Source organism: Epinephelus fuscoguttatus, linkage group LG11 (genome assembly GCF_011397635.1).
Source record: "Epinephelus fuscoguttatus linkage group LG11, E.fuscoguttatus.final_Chr_v1".
Classification (NCBI taxonomy): domain Eukaryota; kingdom Metazoa; phylum Chordata; class Actinopteri; order Perciformes; family Serranidae; genus Epinephelus; species Epinephelus fuscoguttatus.
Genome location: NC_064762.1, coordinates 22,595,338 through 22,611,115, shown reverse-complemented (window position 1 = coordinate 22,611,115; position 15,778 = coordinate 22,595,338). Strand labels below are relative to the sequence as shown.

Genomic DNA, 15,778 nt, shown 5'->3' with positions numbered 1-15,778 from the left:
CTCTTCCAGTAGATTCCATATTATCACTCCCAGAGAGCCTTTTAACCCCAAACTAATCGAATTCAAAACTGTACCCTAAAACCAAGTCTTTACCCTCAAACAGGCCTTTGAAGAAGTGAGGACTCCTCCTCCTCACTTTATAAATATGTCCTCACTTGGTTGGTTAGAAACCTGTTGCAGTCCTCACTATGTAGCAAATATACAAAATACAAACACACACACACACACACACACACTCGCATGCACACACACAATGGATAAATTACGTACTCTAGTTTACTCAAACTGTCATTACATCTTACCCAAAGTATGCAGTAGGGTGTAATGTGCTGCTACAGTAGACAGTGGTTCTCCACCTTTCTTTGTGTCAAGAATGACTAAATTAATACATATTAGTTTGCAGAAACCCATTTGATAAGGTCTTGCTTCAGGCACCTCCATCTGTATAGCTTTTGGTTGTTAGATATGATTAAGACAAATTCTAGAGCTGCCAGCAACAGTTGAGGAGATAACTGTGGAGGAAGTGAAACCTATGATCAGAATAGTGTGTGGTGTGATCAGAATAGTCCCCTCGTATGACTCCCACTCAGATTGGGTGCGCTTCTGTAGTGAACTAAATAGTGAAAATGAACTATGCCCAATTTTCTTGGGACTCCCTGGAACTTCTTCAAGGACCCCTAGACCGCTGGTTGAGAACCACTGCTCTACAAGACAGAGCAAGTCCTTTTCTGTATGCCATGTACATGGTTGAAGCACTAACCTATTGTAAAAGTTTGACATCTTCATATGGAAAATGTATCTCAGCCGAGCATCTTATTGCACAGCCTATTGTGAATCCTGAGTCTCCTCCACCTGGTGAAAAAACAGCAGAAAAGTTTGCTCCATCCGTCTAGACATATTCCCAGCTGGCCTGAGTTTATCAAGAAAGATAAAAGCACTGGATATCAAAGCTATTTGGTTTCTCTTATCACTCCGATGAGAAATAATCGATCCATGCTGATTATGTTGAGGAAAGAGAAGCTGCACCCAGTAATCTTAGAGGCTGTAACAGATGAGTGATGGAGCAGTGCGGCTCTTGGGGAACAAAAGATGAAACACGATATGAGTGAGGACTGAAGGCTGTAAGACTTCAGTCCGAGAGGATCTGCCCTGCACCGGTGCTGTGCTGGACTGAAGGTCAAACTGAGTGCCATCCTTTAGGTGGGGGTGGGGGGTTGTACCCTCCATCGCCCCGGTGGCACCAGCTCTGTCTGTGAGCCCGACTGCAGTACAACAACCTGACACTGGTGTGCGCACTGCAGCTTTCACTCCATCCAACTCCCATCAGGAGTGAAGTCAGCCAGAGAGAGCCAGACACAAACAGGAAGTTAGTCCACTGCGCCTTCAAAATAAATAGGCCTAACCCATTGATTAAAACACTAGAACAGTAGATAATTGTGTGAAGAATACAATCACTGTTCAAAACGAGTCCACATTAAAATGTCTAAATCGGGGAGTTTATTTGTGTAGCTACTTAAAAACACAATTTACTGGATTTTACATGAGGCATGCATATAGATATTTAAGAGAAAAATAAAATAAAGTAGAAAAACACTGACAAAAAAATAAAATAAAAGTTTTGATACAATTTCAGTGCAGTAAAAAATAGCACCAAAATTTGACAAAGGAAATAAAACACCTATTTAAGCATGAGTAGAAAGGACTCCTGTATAATGTAGCTGACTTATTATTTAGCATTAAAGGTACTGCTTACATTATATAGCCTAACTTAGACCAGTCACCATACATAAAAATGTTTATTTCCATCAGGCTGAAGTAGTCAAATATCCCTCAAAACAAATGAAGCAAAGAAAATAAATTTAAAAAAAAAATAGATAAATAAATAAATTGAATAAAAGAATAAATAAATGAATAAAAATAATAAAGAAATAAACAAGTAAATAAATTAAATTAAATTAAAATAATAAATAAATGAATAAAAAAATTAAAACATAAAAAAACATTTAAAATGAAGTTCAAATTTTGAGAGCAGTTCTAAATTGTAGTGTTAATAATATAAAATATAAAACTATATAATATATAGTGTAATAAAGAAGAAATAAATACTATAATATAGACAGGCAGACAGCAGGGCACGTATATTTTAGAATATATCTAAAATAAATATAATATAATATAATATAATATAATATAATATAATATAATATAATATAATAAAAAATAATGAAAACATCACTTACAGCTGCCGCTGTCTAACTAACTAACCTCCAGCTGTTGATTCAGGAGTACTGTACTCTGAGACCACACCGCCCGTTATTTTGAAACGTCATGACCGGATATGAAGTTCCCCCCCTCTCTGGTCTGCGTTGACACCGGCCATCCAGCAGATCCCCACAGAGCAGCCTCGACTGCCGTATTCACAGATCCCAGCTCTCCCAGTTCCTGTTTCCGCCGCAGCCTTTCTACTCAATTTTGTGGAGCAACAAATCCCAGCTGCCGCTGCGTCAGTCCCGGTCTCCGCAGCCCCGGTCGGATGCCGCTGGAAGCCGGTGTACCATGTCACGGTAGGTGATAATATAACCCTGCCTGCATGGCGGAAACGTAGGAAGCTACGGAGGCTCGAGCTCATAGATTCCCCCGCTACATCCCGGCCTGTTGACTGCGTCGCTGCTGAGATCACGGTGACCAAATAGCGGTCACGGTAGGCAGGGATTTCTGGTCCCGTTATTTCGGCGCTCTGCTCGGTTGTTTTCGCTGTGCTTCAGGGGGATGTTCCGGTGTCCGTTATATCCTAAATAAACTGCCCCGCTGTCCCCTTTGTTGCCCAGTGGGAGAAGCAAGTGGGCAAAACAATTTCCAGTGTGTCCGCGCGCCGAGCACGGCAGTTGGCCTGACACATCTCCAGCACCGCAGCATTACCTGGACCGTGGACAGTGCAGTGTGAATGGGTGTAAAGTGCTTTCAATTTTAACGGTAACGGCACCGACAGAGCTAAACGCGTGTAGCGTATAAGCTAGCTGTCTGTCTGCGTTTGTTTTCTGTTTGTCGTGGGCACGTATGTGAGCCGTTAAATGAGAGTGAAATGCGTTTGACCTCCACCCTCGCGCACAAAATAAAGACACATGACACATGGGAGGTGTCTTGACAAGTGAGTGTGTGTGTGTGTGTGAGTGTGTGTGTTATCCTTCAGTGTCTTTACCGTTAATGTGTTTTATGTGAGGCGAGCAGACAAAGCAGCTGCCTGTGTTTCAGCCTCGGTGCACTGCTGCTAGTATCAGGGAATTGCTTTGTAATAATCACCACAGGCAGGCAGGCAGGCAGGCGTGCGTTTGTTTTCAGTATCTGGAGGTGTGGTTAATGTGTCATAAGGCCTCCTAATATGTGATTATGATATGGAAACAGTGCAAACTTCATAGCTGCTTCCCAGACTGCATGTGGAGTCTGGTGCTGGTGAGGGTAGAGGTTCAGCACCCAGCAGGGGCACCCATGAGAGGATGTATGACTTCACAGTGATGTAAAGTGCCACCAAATGGCTTGTGATATATGCACACAACTCCCAGTATATGGATGGCTGTAATATTGTCATGATCTCAGAAGTGAGGCATGTCAAGGAACAATATGGCTGCCTTTAATCTTATTTAATATGACAGCTTCGATGGAAAATAAGCGCAATGCTTTATTGCTTTCGCATGAAATCGATTTGCGATATGGATGACGTATGGCTCTTTACTCCCTCTTTACTGTTCATACCACTTATTGTTGGCAGGTGATATTACAAGAAGCATACTGTGATTTTCATTTCTTTGACAGCGTATTGTCTGACGATGAATTATGAGCTCCCGGTGTTGTATAGTGCCACAATTATCCCCAAGTTTCGATCCACTCGAAGCCAATATCCATTGTGTTCTCATTTGAATTGTAGCTGCTGACAAGGGAGAAACTCAACACCTATGGACAACTAATGCATCATTAATGTTATCTAATAAAGTCAGCCCAGGTAACTGGAAGCAGATTGATTGAGTTAGTAGCCCTAACCCATTCATGAATAAGTAAACAGCCATATATTTTGCGGTGACGGCAGTCTGTGAGTCGGCACGGGGAACTCTGTCTTGGATTCCAGAGGATTGTGCTGCTTCAGATAGACTCCTGTTTAAATATGAACTCTTTTAAACTGTCAGGGACCAATTAGTCTACATAAAGCAAAGTGACTCATGCTCTGGCAACAATTTGCTTTGATCTGGGCATAGACGTTTTTTGGGGAATGAATAGGCATAGCCATGGGTGGACCCATTCATATCAGCCAAGTGCAAATAATTACATTAGAGCAGTTCATTCCAGGCTGTGTAATTTTGATGAAGCACTTAAATTAAATAGTAGTGATAACACTCGCAGTAACCCTTGGAATTTACTTGGCAGGTTTGACGTTTTTCTCGCAGGATGCCGCCCAGATTGTGTTGTTTCTGCTTGCTGAGTTGATTGCTTAGGACAAATGTTGCATTTGCCACCATGTAGCTACTGTAACACATGATACTGCATCTATAATACAGGAGAACGTGCTTCCTAGAGAGGTGCCTCACTTCAGCTGTTTTCTCTTCCCCCTTCCTGCGTCTGCCTCCCTCCCTCCGTCTCTGCCCTTTGTGCTCCCACCTTCCATGCCTCATGCCACTGTCTGTCTTCATTTTTGACTAATGAGTTCATTAAACATATTAGTGTTGCTCTGCCAAAGAGGTTAGACGCGGTGCAGTGAGCAAAAATGGGCGGTGACTCATTTCATAGTTTTATCTGTATTTAACACTGTGCACATTTGTCACGTGGCAAGCTCCATTTCTCTGTTTGGTTTAGCGCAGCAAGCCGCTGCCAAGTGGAGTTTTATTTAAAATAGCAGTTGGATTTGTTTTTCATTTCAGTTCTGTCTGCAATACCAGCCTGTCACCTGCCCAGCAAGTGCCTCTGTTTGCATGAAAAGCCATTCTAATTTCAAGCATCACAGTGTTTTGGCTCACTGTACAGTGTGTGTATAATGCTTGATATTGGCTTCAGTGTGCTGTTCATACGTCCCCTTTTTGCACCCTGTTGTCTCAGATATATCCTTTTTTTTCTTCCTGGAAACGTCAGACAGATGAGAAGAGAGGGCTGAATAGAGCTACGGAGGAAACAAACAGCACATTTTGAAGACGTGTTCCCAGTTTGGGGGCCCCATGCTACCAACACAAAGAACATTGAAGTGAAGAGGCAATGCAAGACATGGCAATGCTTGTAGCGAGCTGCAGTAACAATGTTACCCAACGAGGAAGGCTCATCTAGGAGCATTGTTTTGTTGGTATTGTTAATCTCCGTGCAGGGTATTTCTGCTCCCCAATTCCAGACAATGCACTGTAAATAGAGGAGAAGCCATTGAAAAGAAGCTTTTGCATTTGTTGTATCTGCTTTGAGGAAGGGAAAGACTGAAATTATTATGTATGGATACACGGACACACACACCCATCTCTGAGTCGTATTATGAAACCCTTGGTCTGCCAAGACGAGACGGATAAAGAGTAACTGGTTCGTGCATATGGTTCAGTGAACAATGTCCATTGTTGGCATTTGGGTGGCATTTTTTCATGCGAGAGTGTCCGTTTTCCGCCTCCTCTAACCCTCTAGGCTTTTTGAGACACCAGTAAAGAGATGAGAAAATAATCATTAACCTCTTAAGATGCAAATGACTTTGTGGAAAATCTTAGTGATGTCATTAGAGCTAACCCACTGCACGCTGTGCGCAGAAGCGTACCTGTAGACTCTAGTTTTGTGAGCTTGCAGAATGCAGCCTCTCTAAAGGGCAAAATCTGTTGGAAAAAGGCCTTTCTGCCATCACTCATCTCCTGCTCTCATCCTACCAGAGGGCCATTATTATCTGTATTGTAAGACATAGTGTCTGTCTAGTGATCGTACGAGCCAATCACAGGGCGAGTGTGGGGCAGGTTTCCATGGAGAAAAGCGAGCCGGGCCGTGAGGCTGCTGAAGCTCAGCTTGAGCAGCCTAGCCTGATCCAGGCTGATAGCATTCTCCGGCAGCAGCAAAAGAAAAGGCCCCAGCAGGCCTGCCCTGCTGTCTGCCTGTCTAAATGTCTCGCTGCTTGTCTACCTGTCTTACTCAGCTGAATGTCTTAAGACAGGGTGGAGGAAGGGGAGTTCTGAATAGGAATTCAGTCAGACAGGCACAAGAGGAGCTGGGCCCGATAGCCATGTGGCATCAGATTGGATTTGTGTAGGGACTGGATCTAGATCACATAATGCCTTAGCCACAGCTGTCTTGGGTGGGTTTGGAGGATGTGTGAATGTGTGTTGGTTTTGGGTTGAGGGCTAGACCAGTCAGAGATCCTGACCTGGACTCCCCCCTCAAAGAGTGTGCTGCCCCAGCTCTGTTTGGCCCTGCAGGGAGGCCGCCCGGCCTGCAGTGCACTCGCATCAGAAAGGATGTGTATTTGTGTGTGTATGCGCACTTATGTGTGCTTGCTTTCGCTGTATCTCGGGGAGTTATTGCTGCTGCAGCCTGAGCTGGGAAGTGGGTCTTACGACATTTCTTCTCGGCTCATTGGAGCCGTCCAGAAATAGGCATGTACCCATCCACATGCAGCGCTTAAATTCTCTCCTTCCCTTTTTTTCTGCTTCTCAGTAGGAAGCACTTAACTGCCCCTTGTTGCACAGCCTCCTGTGCACCTTTGCATTCATTTGTGCCTATATGCATGTGTATCTATATATCTATAGACCTGCGCATTTATTTTAGTTTTTACCGTGTCTCTGTAAAAGCTCAGCATCAGAACAAGAAGAATGCAGTGAAATTTGTAGAGCCTTCTCTGCATGAGGAACTATACTCACATGGGTATGACACAGGCTGAGAATTTTTAGCTCATCAGAAGTTGCTGAGGGACTCACTGTGGGACACAAACAGCCCCCCTCTTCCTGCCAACCACCCACCCACCTACCCACAAAATCCCCTGATGCTCAGTGCCTATGGCCCATCAAACAGCCTTGTCAGCCCCTCTGAGTCCCCAGCTCAGGCCAGGATCAGAGCAGGCATGGAGGGCTGGAGGGATTCAGCGATACTGCTAAAAATTCTCAGCCACATGACAAGATACTGCACTGTCTGGGTCTTATGCACCCCGCAGCGTCAAACTTAAAACAGGATCTAAACCTACTTCGGCCTCTAAAGGGCTCTTTCTAGCATGGGAGCCTCCTGGAAGCACAAACCCACACTAGTGGCGTCTACGGATGGAAGGGACAGAGAGTTGGAGTGTGGAAGAGGCAGATGGGTACAGAGGGGAAATTAGGATAGAAGAGAGAGGTAGTAATTGGGACAGCTGCGCAGCTTGAGGCGTAAGCAGTCAGATCACCCACCTCACTCCCACCCCTCCACCCTCCCTCCCCCTAACCCTCCCCACCCCAAAAAATAAAAAAGAGCGCCAGAGAGCCAGATGCTGGCCATTAGGATCACAGTGACAATAGCCCAAATTCATTCTGCAGCCAGAACACAGAATGCACAAGCCCACAAAGACACACACACATGGGAATAGAACAGACAAGACTATGAGCTCATCTGACAGAATGGGTGCATTTCCCACACTTGGGTAGAAAGGTTGTGTGACAGGCTTGCCTCTGCATGGGGGTTTGTGGATATTATTCTGTTTTCAACAGGAAGCCCAAATCCCCAGCAGCCACTCCACCTCTACCCACACGCATGAGGACTATTGAATGGCCTCCTTTAAGCCAGTGGTATCTGATCCAGCACTGACCAGCATTGGGTGGCCTGTGTGTGACCTCCACACAGGTCCAGAGAGGGTTCAACCCCAGGCCCCTGGAAAGTGGGACCTGGAACATGATGAAAGGCCTGCATTATCTTTCTCACAGGGGGGGCTATTTATGTCACTGGTGCCAGTCCTGCTTCCTGGAGGGTTTGTTTGCAATGGTGGTGGTGGTGTGGGGTGGAGGGGGGGGGGATTTTTGCTGTTACACTATTGATCCCCCAGGGATAAATTCATCTCTGCGACCTCCATTGCGAGGTCAGAATGTAGGGTCAGCTACACTGCTCATAGCTGGAAGGGATTCAGCGTTTCGCTTAGCACTGTAAGCCCCCACCCGCCACAACGTCTGTGCCAAGTTCACAGGAGGTGAGGTGGTGAATGTGCATGTGTCCATCTCGGTAGCTATCAAAGAGTTCATTGTAAGTGTGTGTGGCATGTGCAGTGTGTGTTACCGATGGTCGGTGGTGTACGGTGGTGGCTGAGAGGATTGTGAGGGATCGTAGAGGATTGGCCTGATTGGATTTCCGTTGCAGGAGTCCTGTCACCTGGCTCAGCATGGCGCACTGGGGGACAGCAGGGGAGCAATCAGACAGCAGACACACCGTGAATATGCAGCAAAATCTGCATTCAGGCACTGCAGATGGGCAATTCCATGCAAATGTCAACCTCACCATGAAAAAAATAAAGTAGCCATATTTATAACAAAACCCATTTAAAATGTATCATCAAGTTCTATATTTTGAAGTACAAAATACATTTGATCACAATATTCATGCAAATACATGTTTTTCCTCACTACAAGGAGGAGACACAATAATGTAAAAATGTATTTTTCAGTGAACAAAATTGTATGACTTTCTGAATGGCCAGAATGGCAAAAAAAATCACCTACAGATGTCTTCTAACCTCACTTTTTATCAGGAAGGGCTGTTGTATCAATATGTAAATCAGTTATGTACTTTGTGTCTTTCCATTGGCCGGTGGAACGTGCTGTTATGATGCCCGTTTATGGGACAACTCATGTAACGTCCGTAACGTTTTTTTAGGAAAAGTTGTCATAAAACATGCATTTGGAAAGCAATGTCAGCCAAACTTTCTAAGCAAAGCTAACTTTTAGAAAGATGACATATTAGCAACAATTGTCATCCTGGTCTTATTTTTTGTATTATTTCCGAGCGCTACGGACGTTACCGTGACGGACGTCACATATTGTAGAGTCGATCATATGAACCCCAGTCCATGTGTGAATGTTGATTACACTGTATCACATTAATGGTTACACCCCACTGTTAAACCTACTGCTCCTGTGGCTCGCTGTGTAGTGTTTACTATCATCCTGAATGAGCTATTTGCAGGGATGGGCTGCCGACATGTGAAAAATGTTAGTGTATCACATGAATACGCTGGTAGCCTCTCACGATAATACTGCTCTTCTTGTTCGCTGTTTACTAGGGTTGAGCCTGCGAGTATCTGGTGTGGATAAAGCACTTTTGACGAGTATGAGTATTATGTAATACGAGTCATTATCTGTGCTCGTGATTAATGAAAATCCTATAGCTGACCGTGTCCACATTCTGTGATAAGCCAGTCACACACAGCGCACCTCCCCTACACACACATGGTCACTGCAGCTGTGCCCCACTCCGCTGACACACACACACACACACACACACACACACAGTGACAACCTCTCTGTCAATCACTCACGTTTGACAGATCACGTCGCATCTCTCTTCAATACCGGTTAGGTTTTCTTCATCTCGCTCTTACATGGGTTTGTAATTACTTATAGTCAGTAGAGATTTTGGTAAACTTGATTCATAACAGACGCGGTGCTTTTGTTAGAGCTGAATGCTACTCGCGTCTGTTTTTTTTTTTTTGGTTCGGCTTCATTAAAGTAAATGAAGATCTGAAAAAAACAGCTCAGAACTATTTGATCAGTAGAACAACATCTCTCTCTCTCTCTCTCTCTCTCTCCCTCTACACACACACCATAATCAGCATTATGTTTAACTTCGTGTATAAAAGACAAAGAACATTAGGTAGTAAAAAAAAAAAATCGCGCTGTGATCATAAAAATCATTTAAAAAATCATATAAAAAACTGCATTTTCCTTAATTGCCAACTGCATGTGCTGTATTCATTGATGCACTTAAGAATATTCATGTTCTGTGTTTCTAAGAAAAGACCAATGGGTGTACTGCCTGTCATCTCAACTGGCGCATTATTAAAATTCACTTGACAGCTGTCTCTCTGAGGTGATTTATGACTAGTCAGTCGCATCCAAAAAGGTAACGCCTACTATGTAGTCTACCGGTATGTAATCGATCAGTAGTAGAGTAAATGATTTCTCAGACTACAACATAGATCCAGGCTGGTTTGACCCTTTAAATGGGCCACTGAAGTCAAACACATGTGGGTAAAGCCCTATTTTTGATTGTTTTTTTGGTCTATTTCAGATGTGTAACATCCATAAGGCAAAAATGTAAAATCCATAACGGCACTTTTTTGTGATTCTTTCCTTAACAGGAAAAAAAAAAGTTTTCCTGAATGTGCTTTTTGGGTACCTCAAACCCTTCCCTACAAAATGATATTAAACATGTTAGTCTTTGAAAGAACAATTCACAGAGTTTTCATCATGTGTTCAGTGAGTCCGAAAAGCTTGTCTATTTCCATAACATCCATAACGCTGGGTATTTTGTCACTTCTCTCAAAATCCAAAGGGTCAAAACATTTCATATTGCAGGCTTATCTTTATCCCAATAAGTGCAACTAAAATATGTATATTCTGTTTTCTAATTCAAGTCAATGCCTTGTCAATGTTAAGCTTAGTTTCCAATTTTCTCTCTGAATGTAACATCCGTAACGCTGGAATTGCCCAGATACAAACGCTCACCTTACAGAACATAAAGATGAATTTCCCAAAAGTCAAGTCAGTTTTAGTCATATAGCCCAAACGAAGAAACGAGTTACCGTTTTTGCACTTTCGGTTTCCTCATCTGGGTTTTATGGGTTTTTTGGTTTGATGCCTTAAATAAAGTCTGTGGTTAACACAAGCGCAAGAGACTGTCATGCGTCAGTAAATAACCCAGTCATAAAGTCTGAAGCTTTAACTTGTCTTAACCCTTTGGGGTCAAGGGTTTAACTGGCCGTTTTTGACTACTTTTGATTTTACCTTTAAATTTCACCTTAAAAACTGTTTACCTTGCCTTGTTTGGTGTGATTTTTATTCAGCACAACCTCACTTGTGTGACTTTACAGTATTTTTTTCATTTTGACATACTGTATTAACACATTGGACCTAAAATCACACACAAAAAACACCACCAATAGGAAAGGGAGTGTCATGTTCTTTTTTTGCTTGCGAGCATTTTCCTTAGACTAACCTGTTATTTTTTTTTTTGTTTGTTTGTTTTTGTTTTCTTTTTTGTTCCTGCACCAAACACGCATCAAATGTGATGACAATATTCAGGAAAAAGCATGGCGTAAATTATTTATCATAGGTCTGGTTTTACTTGGCCTATCAACACAATTTAAAAGTGGTATATAGTTTGAAATTTGCAATTTAGACACAAGTTGAAACGAAGACTCAGCGAGGCTGCGTCTTGCTGCTACATCATCTTAAATTGGTCTTGTGATTTGGACGCATTGGTGCATCCATCAACTCCAGAGGGTTAAAAAAAATGCAGCTGCTAACAAGTGGCTAAATGAGACTATAGGACGTCATCATGACAAACACAGCCTCATTGTGATGGTGACGTTGTAGTCATGCAGCTGTAGTCTTGCTTATTTATAGCCTAATGTTAGCTTTTTACACTTCAAAAACCATAAAAGTGGTGTTAATTTGTGAAGATTATCTTGCTGGACAAAATGTGCAAGTATCATAAAGTCATCCCATTGGATTTTTGTCGAGGGAACAAGGGCAAATCTAACTTCCAGGCTGGCCTACAAAAATGTCATCCCTGCAGCACTATATTTCTTAAATCAGAAATTTGCCTTAGGGGGCTTTACATCCTGTACAGCATACGACAACCTTTGTATTTGGATCTTATCCATCTTTTTCCCTTGATTCGGACAAAGAAAAAGAAAGTTAACTGGAGAAAAATGGAGAATGCCTCAGAAAGAGCAACAGAGAAAGGATCCCTGTCCCAGGATGGACCGATATCCAATAGGAGCAGTGTGTAAAATTACAGTATGGACAAAATTCCAGATACATACTGTATATGAACAACACATACCTGGAAAGATGTTGAGCAAATTCCAGGTGCCGCCAAGTGATAGAACCTGAATCACACGACCTCCTCTCGACTATGGAAACCTAGAAAGAGAACAGACTACACAAACACACAAGAGGCAAAGCTCAAGCACCACCATTCACAGGAGTAAGGAAACAAACACGCAGAGGGAGACACAGAGGCAAGGTCAATATGCATACAAGGGAGAGAAACAGGATCCTCACGGGCTAGACAAACATGGACTATATGTACTGGGCTTAATAGATTTATTGAGACTGAGACAGACAGCCAGAAGGATGATGGTACAAGATACAATGCTCGAAGTAATCAAAGAATCAGCAACTAAGTTGCAGTTAAGGCGTGTGAGCAGGGGGGTTCATGCCAGAGGAAGAAGGCTCTGCGGTCTACTGACTTCCTTTTAACTCTGGGGACAGACAGGAGCCCTGTGTTCAGAGAGCACAGGATGGAATATAAGGTTTTAGGAGATCAGACAGGTATAAGGGAGCATGCCCGTTCATTTTAAGTGATCGATGAGTACACCAGCGGGAATCCATTGTTAACCAGGCTCTGATGCTAATTTCTCCAATAAGTAACCTTAAAAGACCAGAATGCAGTGCAGCAACTAGGCATTTTGTGTTTGAACAAAAGTACACTATGCTCTTGACTTGAAAAAAAAAAGCTCTGATATGCTCCCTATCTTTTTTCTCTTACATATAGGTCTATAACCCAGAGCTGAATAAAACAGCTTGTTCCATTGAGCTTGTCAGGTCCTTTCTCTGGGGGCTGTTGAAAAGCACTCTGGGAAATATAGGAAATCACTAACTGAAGTCAAATTAGACGAGGAAGGCTGAATGAAAGTGGGTACAACAAAATAGTAATTATAACAATCACAGAATAGCACCTGGAATGCATTGTTCATCACATATTGATGGTTTTCAACAGTGTAAGAGTATCTGAGGGTGTATTATTCTTTTGAGTTCTTTTCTCACAACTCTGCTTTAGGGCTGAGGTGGATTTAATTGAGGACACCAGCAAAGGATCAGGGCGGTGTTTTGCAAAGAAGGACTGCACCAGAATTTTAACCAGAAAGCTGTGAATGCTGTGTTCGTCTTTAATCATCAACATACATAACTGAACTCAATCCGTAAACCCAACATTTTCGGTATGTTGCAGACTCAAATCAGTTTCATCAGGATGTAGCAGGTATGTTTTTGTATACTGGTATTGGCATTGTATTGGATTAGGGGTGTCAATTTAGGTAAACATTTCTTTTCGATAGCCCAGCATTACAAGAGGCTTTTAGTCCAGCACTCCATTGACTCAGTGAGCTTTAGCACCCCATTTCAAAGCGCTATCCATTAAGAGGCTGAGAAATTTTAATGTTTTATGATCTAAAGGTCTTGCCTTTAATTGTATTTTCTGTTGGCTTTGCTAACAGACAACCAGCTAGCCACGCCAAAAGCTGAAACATAGTGCCAACTGCCTGACCTCTTATCACTATTAGTTAGCTAACGTTAGCCCTAGCTGCTCTGCATTGCTAACCACCCAGTTCAGGTGGGGGCTAGCTAGTGGTGCTGCTCATTTAGCAATTGAGGAGTCATTGTAGCCACCCTCCGGCCTCAAGCAGTGAGTAAGCGGCTTCATTTTCAGCTGCAAAAACTTTTTAGCATTGTTAACTATGTTAGCACCACTAGCCGTGCTGGTACTGCTAACTGTTTGTAGCTAACTGTGCTAACAGAGCTAGCAGTAACAACAAAATTAGCAATGCTAAAGGGGGTTTGTGGCTGAACATTGAGCAGCTCACTCACTGAGGCAAGCGGGTTTGGCAGGGGTGGGCACAATATTTCGGTAGACAGCATTACTAGCGGTAGTTGCCAAATGAGCTTCACTGCTAGCTAACTCCCACCAGAACCAGTTGGTGCATTGTGCAGCAAACTGCAAACTAGCACAAGTAACCTATAGACTGACATATGTAATCGGTCAAAACTTTTCTCTGCGGTTAACCAATTAACAGCTAACCACTGATTCGGTTGGATATATACAATTCAGTGTATTCAGCAGTACCTTGGTGGCAGATTCTGCTGTTTCTTCTTCTGTTCCCTCAAATAATGAGGAATGAATGAAATATCTGCATGTTCATTGTACAAACGGAGGGATCACGGCAGTGTTAAGGAGCGGATTACACCATGATCCTCACACAATGATTTGACATTAATTCATACCTCTGCAATTTGCTCACCCAAAGACAGAAGAGAGTACCGCAGAGAGCTGGATCTGCAAAATGAGGACAAAACATCACATCAGCATTATTTTGACATATAGTGCAGTTGCAGTGCATTTGAGGAATAGATTTAAGGATATATTAAGTGAATAGATGTGACTCCTCTTTAGATGACTTTGGGTATATCTCCCATTGGACCACTCAGTGATGTCCAATCTCTTGTTGCTTAATGATATTTCTTGGTATTTAGTAGTCCTGTGTGCCAGAGAAGTCTCATTCCCAATGTTTCTGTTATTGATTGAGTTATAAAATGAATTCATAATTCTCATGTTGTGGGCTTTGCATTATAGATATTGCTTTCTTTTATACTGCAACATCAATACATAGTTTCAGTTCTTGTACAATGCCGACGGCTGGTGTTTGTATGTCGCAGGGGCAGTTTACATAAATAATGTGCATGTCTTGTGAAAAGTAACTTGTATTACTCTCAAGATAACACAGACTTCATTGGTTGCCAGGGGTTTTCCATCAAAAAGGGGCACATTGATTTTTCAGTTCCACATCGCTTCTAAAATAAATAATTGCTGAAGTGAAAAGGGTTTGGGGATTGTTGTGCAAACATTAACCATAAAGTTGAGGGTAAACTGAGGTGTACATTTGCTAGAAAGCTGTTTGTAATTTTGATTCATTCTCTTTGCTAAATGCAGTCTTGTGGCCATCTCGTAGCTTCCTGCAGTGTCACACCTTGCAGAACAATCGCTTCACAATTGTCTAAGAGGCCGACATCTTCCTGTGTTACATCAGCTTTCGAGTGCATTGTGGAAGGCTGCAGTACAACTTAAACCTTCTGTCTACAGGATGTAATCTCTCTCAGCATTGAGCTAGTGACTGATACAGGGGAGGGTTAAGCGCTCTCTAGTGTCTCTGAAGCATCAGTCAGACACAGTGTATCTACAGTTTAGCTGGTTGCATGTGGGGAGGAGTGTGATTTTACCAGCATGAGTCTGAGCCTCAAGATTTTGAAGAATCTGTCTGAAGGGCAGGAGGATAGCTTGGTCTTTTATCAGTTGGGGCTTTGGGAGGTACAGATGCTGCTTGTCTTTGATGCTTCTCGAGACACCATGTTCCACAGAAAGGGGAAAAAAACACTCTTGTTTTTTTTCTTTACCCCCTTTCTTCCTCTTCCTCTTTGTCTTTGTCCCTATTCTGCACCCTCCTTGCTGTTTCTTAATTTATTTTCAGCTTGGGTTGTTGTGGAGGTCATTGGCTTAAAAAAATAGTGCAACTCTAACACTTGCTCCACTAGTGTAGCAGAACAAGACTATGAACCCTGCAGGACCTCTTGTACAGACCCAAAACCTGCACTTAGCTTGCAGTAAAGGGCCAGACACACCAAACTGACATCACGGAACTAGTGGCGATGAAGGCTGGCTGTTGTGTCACCTGAAGTCACTTGTTTCTTGGCCAAAACTCTGCACCTGAACTCACCGCAAAGACTGCAGCCAGCAGCTAACTAGCATGTATGTCCTGTGCTTGCATGAG

At 42.9% G+C, this 15,778-nt stretch overlaps 1 protein-coding gene across 1 annotated transcript in view; it reads left to right on the top strand.

Moving 5' to 3' along the window:
* The first annotated feature begins 2,369 nt into the window (after nucleotides 1–2,369).
* fut8b (fucosyltransferase 8b (alpha (1,6) fucosyltransferase)) overlaps nucleotides 2,370–15,778 on the top strand; it is a 134,267-nt gene continuing 120,858 nt past the window's right edge. Inside the window, exon 1 of the mRNA XM_049590310.1 lies at nucleotides 2,370–2,564. The gene's annotated coding sequence lies outside the window, so the exon portion shown is untranslated. The remainder of the gene's footprint in view (nucleotides 2,565–15,778) is intronic.